The 10692-nt window shown below is 46.3% G+C and overlaps 1 protein-coding gene across 1 annotated transcript in view; it reads left to right on the top strand.

The window, feature by feature from the left end:
• The first annotated feature begins 3045 nt into the window (after positions 1-3045).
• The window catches only part of GATA5 (GATA binding protein 5), a 52898-nt gene continuing 45251 nt past the window's right edge, over positions 3046-10692 (top strand). Inside the window, exon 1 of the mRNA XM_053394455.1 lies at positions 3046-3161. The gene's annotated coding sequence lies outside the window, so the exon portion shown is untranslated. The remainder of the gene's footprint in view (positions 3162-10692) is intronic.

Raw genomic sequence — 10692 nt, 5'->3', positions numbered from 1 at the left:
TAATCAGGCTTTTGGATAGTCATTCATTCATGATGTTGTTGTGTGGTTCAGTAGTTCCTTGTGAAGAGGGTTTTATTGTTAAACCACTCTGAGAATTGTAGCTCTGTAAGTAGAATACAGTGGTACCTCGGGTTAAGTACTTAATTCATTCCGGAGGTCTGTTCTTAACCTGAAACTGTTCTTAACCTGAAGCACCACTTTAGCTAATGGGGCCTCCTGCTGCTGCCGTGCCGCCGGAGCATGATTTCTGTTCCCATCCTGAAGCAAAGTTATTAACCTGAAGCACTATTTCTGGGTTAGCGGAGTCTGTAACCTGAAGCGTATGTAACCTGAAGCATATGTAACCCAAGATACCACTGTACAGGTCTCCTAACCACACTCAGCACTCTCAGGAAGCTGCAGGTCCCAGAATGCTTTGAAGACAGCTATGGCTGCTTTAGGGACGCGGGTGGTGCTGTGCATTAAACCACAGAGCCTAGGACTTGCCGATCAGAAGGTCAGCGGTTTGAATCCCCGTGACGGGGTGAGCTCCCATTGCTCAGTCCCTGCTCCTGCCAACCTAGCAGTTCGAAAGCACGTCAAAGTGTGCAAGTAGATAAATAGGTACTGCTCCAGTGGGAAGGTAAACAGTGTTTCCATGCACTGCTCTGGTTCGCCAGAAGCGTCCTAGTCATGCTGGCCACATGTCCTGGAAGCTGTACGCTGGCTCCGTCGGCCAATAAAGCAAGTTGAGCGCCGCAACCCCAGAATCACAAATATCTCTCCCCAGCATCTATTCCACCATCCCCAAGTGGAGCAGAAGAAAATGTGAAGCAACTGAACTTCATTGTCGTGTTTGCTGTAATATAACCCTGGACTCTATTCTACTGTATTCCATCTGACCTCCATTTACAGTCAGGTTGAAGTGAAGCCCTTGGATTTAAGGCACCCAGGCACATTTATATGAAGCGGAACCCCACTGGCTTCGATGGAATGCCCAAGAGCCTTAAGGCTGATGATTTCACACAAATTCAACTGTAGGCAAACTTTCAGAAATATGATTCACATTCTGGAACTTCCGCAAGTTTTGGAACTTCCTTTTGAAACACATTTTTAAGACGCACTTGGTTTTGAAAAAACAGAGACCCCCTTAAATCTTAAATTTTGCTGATGAATTCTTTGGCAATCTTGATGCCTAACCTGCAAGGGGAAAATACGACTTGGATATAATCCAAATAAAATTAAGCATTTTCAAGTCCCATTGCATTCAGTGGGAGGCGTGTACGCATGTTCTTAACTCTCTGCTTAAAATCAATGACATTTAATAGGGTTTCGCTTTGACTGTACAGTATAGTACTTCTTGTTCCCCATCACAGACCGTAAAAACTTTAAATCCAGCAGGACAGCTGAACATTCAGAATTCAGATTTGAAAAGCTTTTGGCAAGCGGGCTGAGACCAGGAGAAATTGTTCTTTCAGCACGCCTCCCCGCAAATTGGTTCCCCTAGAGCAAGTGAATTGTGTTCTTCGTGCCTATCACCCGAAATCTGAGCAACGCAGACCAGCATTTTCTACTGAATTCCAACGGGGTCCTGCATTCACACGGTCCTGCATGAAGCTACGCGTCACCTTCAAAGTGTAATGTCCTAGTTAGCAAAATTGTGGGTGGGTTTGCTTTGTGGCCCGCTCCCACGACCACGAGTTGTTTTTTTTCCTCCCTCATCCTCCCCATCTCATATTTAGAAATGTCAGGTCATCCCTCCCAAAAAAACACGCACCACCCCTTGCCATTTTCGCGATAGATTTATTGACTGCACGCCACTAACTGGACTCCATCATGCGAGGGTTAACTGCGTTTCAATCCCATTGAAATAAACGCGGGGTAAATTCCTTAGGCTATGATCCTAGGCGCACTTACTTGAGAGCAAGCTCCCTCGAACTCGGCGAGATTTACTTCTGCGTAAACAGGCCTTTTAGGGTATCAAACGTTGGGGGAAGCGACGCTACATACTGAGGAGTTATTCCCGTTGAAATGAATGGCCCTGGATTCTGAGGAAGTGTGGATAGGATTGCGCCATGGATTTCAGAGGAGCCCTAACCTAGGCCTCCATTGAGGTTGGCTATTCGGCACGTGCGCTTAGGATCTTAGGACCTTAGACGCGCTTAACTTCCTCCGGCCTGCGGACCTTAACGTTTAAGGTGTGCTAACTAAAGGATAGTTAAAGCTATGGTTTTCCCAGTAGTGATGTATGGAAGTGAGAGCTGGACCATAAAGAAGACTGATCGCCGAAGAATTGATGCTTTTGAATTATGGTGCTGGAGGAGACTCTTGAGAGTCCCATGGACTGCAAGAAGATCAGACCTCTCCATTCTGAAGGAAATCAGCCCTGAGTGCTCACTGGAAGGACAGATCCTGAAGCTGAGGCTCCAATACTTTGGCCACCTCATGAGAAGAGAAGACTCCCTGGAAAAGACCCTGATGTTGGGAAAGATGGAGGGCACAAGGAGAAGGGGACGACAGAGGACAAGATGGTTGGACAGTGTTCTCGAAGCTACGACAGTGTTCTCGAAGCTACCAGCATGAGTCTGACCAAACTGCGGGAGGCAGTGGAAGACAGGAGTGCCTGGCGTGCTCTGGTCCATGGGGTCACGAAGAGTCGGACACGACTAAACAACAACAACAAACTAAAAGATCATAGAACCGTAGAGCTGGAAAGGACCCAAGGAGTCCATCTAGTCCAACCCTTTTGCAATGCAGGAATCACAATAAATAAATTTATTATCCTGAGAAAGCGATCCCTGCGTTAAGACTCCCTCTTGTCCTGCGGGTGGAGGGTGAGGAAACCCGTTTGGAGGACTGAGCCCGGTTTGGCATTTTCTCACCCAAAGGGAATCCCCGCCAGCCGGAGTCATGCAAGGCGAATAATATTATTCCCCTGCAGGGCGATCTGTTTGTTTAACCCTTTCCAGAGACGGGTTTCTCCGGCTTCCCGATATGCCTCTTCGGCCTCCTCCCCGCCGACCCTTCTTATCTTCCTTTCCTTCCAACCAGCCCGCGAGGCAGCAATCTTCTCTCTTTTTTCTGTTGCTGCGCGCCTGGCGGAAGCGCCTCCTCGCTTGTTCCTTGCAAGAGGCGCTTGGAATCGGGACCCAAAACGCCTAGAGAAAAACTACTCTGGACAGGTAGAGAGGCGGGGGGTGTGTGTGTTTGTGGATTTGAATCTTCTCTGGGCTTTCGAGGGAAAGGTTTGCTTCCTGAACTGATCCACCATCAGGTTATGAAACTGACGTTTTTCGATCGTCAGGTGTGCGCTATATAGAACACGCGCTCTGGGATCCTAAATGTTAATTTCGCAGCATTGCAGTCGTCTTGGCAGTTTCAGGGCTTTTGCAAGGCTACTGTCTTAAGTCAATTTCACCGCGAAACGAGACCCGCTGAATTTGCTTCGCATTGAGCTAACAGCTGAAAAACATAAAATAAGCAACTGCGACTTCCGTGATTTAAGGGGATCGCCAAGTTTTAAGTGGCCTGCGGTTTTTAATCAAAGTTAGTCGCTTTAACCAGGTTGCATTTCGGGGTGGGGCGGGGTCGGTTATGCAAGCAAGGGAAGAGGCAAGAAATAATTCAGCAGCGCCCTCGAAAACGGTTTGCCTGCTCGTACATCTTATTTGGAAGAAAAGACGTTCCTAGGTTAACCTGATTATCAGCCTGATCCCAAAATAAGCCGAAATATGTGGTTGGTGCCTATGCATACATTTAAAGCATATTATTTCCCTCAAGGAATCTTGGGAGCTGTAGTTTTCCCGCCCACAGAGCTATAATTCCCAGCACCCTTTCCAAACTATAAGTCCCAGAACTGTTTGAGGCAAATAATGTGCTTTCAATGTAATAGTGTCCATACAGCCTGAGATCGCGGGGCCCTAAGTCCTTCGCTGTCCGCTTATCGAGAGCAGATTTTCTTTTCCCTAGAATAATTCTTCCCCAGTTGCAATCTGTGTCATTCGCAATTTGTCTCCCGAAGTCGATCTTCTAAAGAAAGTGCGTGAGTTGGTGCCAAACAAGCTTATTACTCGAAAGTAAATCCTAGTGGCCTGGGATTGCGCCTGAAGAACTGGCCAGCTGTGCCCACGTCCCGCAAAGCGCTTCCTGCTTGTTTTTAATCATTTGAGAGATCATGTGTGCCTTTGAAGAAAACAAATCTCAAGGCGTTTCATTGATATATTTATTATTTATTATTATTTTATTAGCACCGGGGGAGTAGGGAGTGATCGGTTTACTCGATAGATCTCAGCTTGCATCGGAGCCGGTATTCACTGACTATAGATTGGATAACTCCATGAAAAAAAGGGGTTTTAAGAAAACGCTAGTTCTTAGATCTCTTGCGCAAATAGATGGACAGACAAATATATGGCAGACAAATCGCCTCATCGAGATATAAAATCGACTGACACCCCATCCTTAATGAATACAGTTCATTAAAGCATAATTTAAGAACCTAATGAAGAATTGAGTTGCTAACTCGACTTCGGTTAAATGCTGCGCTTCGATCCCTTTTAACACTAACCAAATATTAAACATTATTTAACCGTTGCTGAAAGCTGTAAATAATGATTGATTTGATCCGAACGGTTAACGCAGAGCGATCCCGATCACTTTAACTTGTCAGTGGGAATCTACCAACAATACAAAACTATTTTGTACGTTTTCCAGAGAGGCTGCAACGAACACATAAAATGAGCTTTGTGGCACCGCAAATACTAACAGATGTATTGCCCTCTGGAAATTGCTAGTAAATCACACGAGCCCATTAAAAAAAAAATCTGTACGGAATCATATAAACATAAAATGATCGTGTGTGTTTTTAGAAGCATTTTCTATTTTGCATACCTTGCATACCTTGTCAAGTTAATAATGCTACCCAGATGGGAAACACATCGCCGTGTAAGAGTACAGATGTAGTTGACACAAAAAGTCTTGATATGAATGGGTGTATAGTATTTATTTTAAAGATGGCGTGCATCTTTAAAATCTAGATCTAAAAATCACTTTAAACTGCATTAATCTATGCTAGTGGCATACTCTAAAATAGACGATATATGTCCATGAGTTGCATACGGAACACTCGTCTGATGTTCGAAGATGGCTCATAATTCACAGACATTCTGCACATATCCAATACACATCATTCTAGCATGACAAGGGAGTAATTAAGACGGGCAGAACATTGTCACTTAAGTTTCCAGAATCCCAAACTGCCTAAGAGCACAGCAATCAGGAAAAAAAATCAGGAGCTATCAAGGATCTGTATTTTGAATTTGCTCTTTGAGGTCTTGCATGATTTTTCAGCTATGAAACTGGATTTCCAGTTTTAGCGAAGCTCTGTACGCAGGTTTTGGCAGCCAGATTTGAAACTTACTTTAGCCAGGTTTAATTAAGCGGGATAAAGGCGGGACAAGACCCAGCCAAAATTTTAAGACTTTTAAGACTGAGATCCTGCTCCACATTTAATTGTGAGCAAGCCTCATTAAAGAAAAGGGAGCTTACTTCCGAGTCGGGCAACGCACGTCCTGAGACGTGGGGAAAACACCCTTAAATCTTTTCCATGTGAAATAAGTAAGATGGACCGAAACGGCCGTTTTTCAGACGCAAATGCCGACTTTCTCTTGCCCCGAGCTCTGGAAAGGAACAGCGCGACGGTTTCCTGGAAGTTCCAGTTATTTGAGTTATAATACTTTTTATAAAGTATTATCATTTGTAAACATATATATACAGTGTATGTAATATTGGGAACCTATGAGAAGTTCCGCTAGCTCAAATACCGAAGTTTCGTCTAACCCAGTTTTCTGTTTCCAACGACGGACAGTCAGGTGTTTCTGGTGAGGATCACAAGAAAAGACCTGATGCTGAATGTATGTTATATTTCATTAGAGGCGACTCCGCTGCGCATCGCTTCCATTTCAATGGAGTGAGACTCCAAGGAATAGAGATGGAAAGTCGCCACCCCGTGAATCTTCGACGGCCGAAGCATCAGAGAGCATAGGAGCCAACTCCTAGGAGCCGAGGGGCCTCCACCCCCAATAAAATATTTGAGGGGGCTGCCCCCTCCAAGCTGATAAGCATTGCCACTCAAATGGTGTGCACGCACCGTTGTCATGCAATCAATTGTGCGGGGTGGGGCTTACCTGGAAACATCCCCCCCCCAATATTTTATTCAAGTGGGCACCCCTGTCAGAAAGGTGGTTGTGAAAGGTCCCCTTCTTGGGAGGGAAAAGCCATGCAGCAGCGCGACCACGTCTGCAAATGCAATACAATGCAATGCAATGCAATGCAGGTAGAAGGAATCCTCTTGGGCTGACTGCCATGGTTTTCAGACTACGTGGAGGAGAAGGTCGGAGCAGAGGGACAGGGAACCTGTACTTTTCAAGGCGCTGCTGAACTCCCAGCTCCCACCCTCCCTGACCATTGGGCATGCTGGCTGGGGCTGAGATGATGGGACCCCAGCTCTCCACCAGTAGAAGCCGTAGAGCAGCTTTTAAGGGGAAATTCACAGGCAGAACTCCTGGCGCTTTGAGGGGAGGGTGGAAGTTCTCTCGAGGCAACCGTCCTCCATGAAATAAAAGAAGAATCTGAGGGGTCGGCTTCTATTTGGAACTATGCACGGTCCAAGAAATGCGGAGTAAGGCTTAAAATAAATACTTGCTGGTTCTTAAAGAGGGTAAATGCTCCACTATAGGTCAGCATGATTATTACCATATCGCAGAAGGAAAGGGGTGGTGAGAGAATAAGTCGCTTTGGCATAGTAAGATCGTGGAGGAATGGAAATTTGATTTACTAATGTTATTTATTTATTTATTTATTCATATCCTACCGGGTGCAGAATAGGCTTCCCAGCAGTTCACAAATGTAAAAACAAATCACACGTGCATTAATTAAAATACACAATTAAAATGAATGCCAAATAAAATCCATCCCGTTGCAACATAAAAATGGAATCACCCCTTATTAAAATATACACCAAAGCAATCCCATTTAAATGGCACAGTACTGTAATTAAAAATTAGAGAGTGGGGGCGAGAGAGCCCCCTGAATCAATCAAGCCCCTTGCTGGGGCTTCCTGAATCAAGAAACTAATTGCAAGTTATTTTTTTTTAAAAAAAAACTAATTGCAAAATGGGGTGGGAGGAATTAGGGAGATTCCTGGTTCTGTCTAACATCGTTGGAGATGCTTCGAGTCATGCGTGTTCTGGCATCTCAGCAGGAGACACGCACAAATATGTCTCTTCTCCCATGGTGAGGATGAAAAAGGAGTTAGGAAATGAGGTTAACAACCCTGAGAGTGCATAAGGCTAGCACCTGAGGAAATGAACAGCACAGATGAGTTCAGAAGAGAACTCAGTGAGAGCCAGTGTGGTGTAGTGGTTAAGAGCGGTAGTCTCGTAATCTGGGGAAGCGGGTTCGCGTCTCCGCTCCTCCACATTCAGCTGCCGGGTGACCTTGGGCTAGTCACACTTCTGTGAAGTCTCTCAGCCCCACTCACCTCACAGAGTGTTTGTTGTGGGGGAGGAAGGGAAAGGAGAATGTTAGCCGCTTTGAGACTCCTTAAAGGGAGTGAAAGGCGGGATATCAAATCCAAACTCTTCTTCTTCTTCTTCTTCAGAAAGGACAAGGTAGGGAACTTGGGTCTTTTTCTCTCTCCCTTCTCCCAGGCAGACACATCAGCTTCCAGTGAAAGTTGAGTTGTATCCCCACACTTTCAAAACGCACTGTGTTGAACACCCTAAGCCCACAATGCTATAACTACTTACTTAGGAGTAAGAACCCCTGAATGCAGTGGGGATTACTTCTGGGTCCAGATGCCCCTTAAAACATGCCACAAGTACAGTCCTGTATAGTGGTTAAAGGTAAAGGGGACCCCTGACCATTAGATCCAGTCGTGGATGACTCTGGGGTTGCAGCGCTCATCTCGCTTTATTGGCCAAGGGAGCCAGCGTACAGCTTCCAGGTCATGTGGCCAGCATGACCTAACAGCTTCTGGCGAACCAGAGCAGCAAACGAAACGCCGTTTACCTTCCCGCCAGAGCGGTACCTATTTATCTACTTGCACTCTGACCTGCTTTCGAACTGCTAGGTTGGCAGGAGCAGGGACTGAGCAGCGGGAACTCATCCCATCACGGGGATTTGAACCCCCGACCTTCTGATCGGCAAGCCCTAGGCTCTGTGGTTTAGACCATAGGTATAGTGGTTAGTGCATTGCCATTACAGCAGGGGACTTAGCTGCAAAATCCCCACTCAGACGCAAAGCTTAGGTGACCTTAGGTCAGCTAATGTCTCTTAGCCTTACAGGGTTGTCGTGAGGATAAAGCGGAGACGGAGACTCAGCTCTTTGTAGGAAGGAGGCATTCGAATGTTATAAATATGTACACATAGTAAGAATTATCACAGACTCTGCTTCTTAAGCGCAGAGTGTGGCAGGGTGTCACTGGAGGTGTAAATGATTGTTGATAGGGGGACAGAACCTTAGATTTGTATTGATTTTGATTGATCTGGGGGGGAGCTGCCCCCCCCCTTTTGTTGTTGTTGTTGTTTAGCCGTGTCCGACTCTTCGTGACCCCATGGACCAGAGCACGCCAGGCACTCCTGTCTTCCACTGCCTCCCGCAGTTTGGTCAAACTCATGCTGGTAGCTTTGAGAACACTGTCCAACCATCTCGTCCTCTGTCGTCCCCTTCTCCTTGTGCCCTCAGTCTTTCCCAACATCAGGGTCTTTTCCAGGGAGTCTTCTCTTCTCATGAGGTGGCCAAAGTATTGGAGCCTCAGCTTCAGGATCTGTCCTTCCAGTAAGCACTCAGGGCTGATTTCCTTCAGAATGGATAGGTTTGATCTTCTTGCAGTCCCTTGACTATGTCCATGTAAATGACCATCAGATTTTGAAAAGCTGGAATCATTGGATCAAGTGCATGAGTTTTCTTGAACTAATCAAACTAAATAACTTTAAACTGGAGTCTGAATCAATGTGAAATTAATTGTTACTGTTTTGAAAAATGCTTTTTATAGGGCAGGGTAAAAGGCACTGGAACCAAGTTGTGGGGGGGGCAAAGTTTGGGAGCCACAGTTTCAATCGCTCAGCCCCATAGGAACCAACGCCGAGGGGTCTTTGCCACCCCCCATAAAATATTTGACGGGCCGCTTCCCAAGTTAATGGGCATTGCCATTTAAATGGTGTGCGTGCACTTCGTCATGTGATCAATTTGCGGGGCGGGGCTTACCTGCCCACCCACCCCCTCAATGTTTTATTAAACTTGGCACCCCTGCTCAGCCCTGTTAAAAACAGATTTGGGATTGAGAGACTCAATCTCTGAAATTGTTTCCATTTTGCGGGCAGAGAGGGGCATCTGGGAAGGAGTGATGCGCGCAAGGTCCCGGGTTCTCCGGGTCCATGAAAAAGACAGGATTCGAACCCAGGTCTCTTCCTAATGCCAGGCCTGTTTTCCCTTTGATTCGGCCCCTCCCCGCCGCCGACAAACAGCCCCGGATTTAGTGGAAAGCCACCGATTCCTATTCTCAACCCCTGCTAAGGATGCCACGTGTCTTTGTTAGGGCGAAAGGTCCACAAATCAAAAGCGAAACGTGTGGGGAGGGGATGGATTAGGCGTGGGGCGTCTAAAGGGCGCCGCTCTGTCTGTCGCAGGGTCCTGGAAGAAAACTTACCTGGACAGCTCAACCCTCCTAAATCTACTCTCCCCTCCCCTCAACCTTTGGATTCAGCCCAGCTGCGAATTATTAATACCCAGCGCTCGGAGTACTTCTGGCCTTGCGCTGGAAAATGCTGCTAGGGTAATTACGGTCCTTTATCTGACCATGCTTTTTGTAAGAGAAGCAAGATAAAGAGGGGGGAGAATGAACTATCCTACATTTGGATTCTGCACTCGTTTATTTATTTGTTCTTATCTCCGCACACACGCACTCAAAAAAATCTGCCTTATCCATGTTACCGCATATAATTGTGTCCTGGCAATGCATGCAGTTGTGTTTTGGCAAGCCAAAGGAATTTCCCCCTTGCAAATAAAATGTGGTTTGGGGATTTGATATCGTTTCACTTCCAACAAGTGTTTGCAGAGGCTCGGTCCCTGGAATCATCTGGCTTTCTGTGTTCTCCCAGAGACTATTCCTTCTGAGATCTGCTCCGCTGCCACCAGTCTGCTGTATTCTTACTTCATCTGTTTAAATGATTCCTCTTTATCTACACCCACGAAGTCTTATACAGCATTGCCGACTGTATTCAAGAGTGACTCGCAAGATTGTTCTGCAATATAGACAAGAGAGACTGTGCTTTTGAAGATCAGTGAATTTCTACTAGAGTTGACAGTACACTATAGCTGTCAAGATTGTTTCTAGAAGAAGGTCTGTATACCTCAATAAAAAAAACTTTGTCCCTCCAGGCAGGGTCCCCAGATGTTGTTGGACTACAACTCCCATCATCCCTAGCTATCAAGGCCAGAGCTCAGGGATGATGGGAGTTGTAGTCCAACAACATCTGGGGACCCACAGGTTGAGAAACGCTGCTAGAGGTTGCCGAACTACAGCTTTCATCAGCCCCAGCTAACACAGTCAATGGCAAAGGATGATGGGAGCTGTAGTTGGAGAACCAACCATTGCCCACACCTGATATATAACATTGGATTGGGAGCGCCTTTGGTCTGAGGTGCAGCAAGGC

Source organism: Podarcis raffonei, chromosome 6, assembly GCF_027172205.1.
Source record: "Podarcis raffonei isolate rPodRaf1 chromosome 6, rPodRaf1.pri, whole genome shotgun sequence".
NCBI classification, from domain to species: Eukaryota; Metazoa; Chordata; class Lepidosauria; order Squamata; family Lacertidae; genus Podarcis; species Podarcis raffonei.
Note: the sequence above shows the minus strand (reverse complement) of the source record. Positions and strands in the feature narration are given on the sequence as shown.